Source organism: Penaeus monodon, chromosome 32, assembly GCF_015228065.2.
Source record: "Penaeus monodon isolate SGIC_2016 chromosome 32, NSTDA_Pmon_1, whole genome shotgun sequence".
Classification (NCBI taxonomy): Eukaryota; Metazoa; Arthropoda; class Malacostraca; order Decapoda; family Penaeidae; genus Penaeus; species Penaeus monodon.
Window position 1 is genome coordinate 16,934,714 of NC_051417.1, and position 294 is coordinate 16,935,007.

The following is a 294-nucleotide window of genomic DNA, read 5'->3' on the forward strand; positions in this document are numbered from 1 at the left end:
CTACTAATACTATTACCATTATTACTACGAACGCAGAGGTAACAACAGTGACAAATGCGGTAGAACCAAAAACAACTGGCCAAGCAGAAGCAAGGCCTGAGACAAATTATTAAGAAGGGAAGTTCCAGGAATGTCTTGAGACGGTGTATAGTTTGCCGTGAGAGTTACTTCTGTCATATTTCAAAAAGTTTTAGCATAATTCTGAAGCAGGAAACGGGATTAAGAAATAAAAATAAAGTAACCCAGGGTACGTGTGAAATAAGATTAGACATATGAAAGATGATAAAAAAGGAG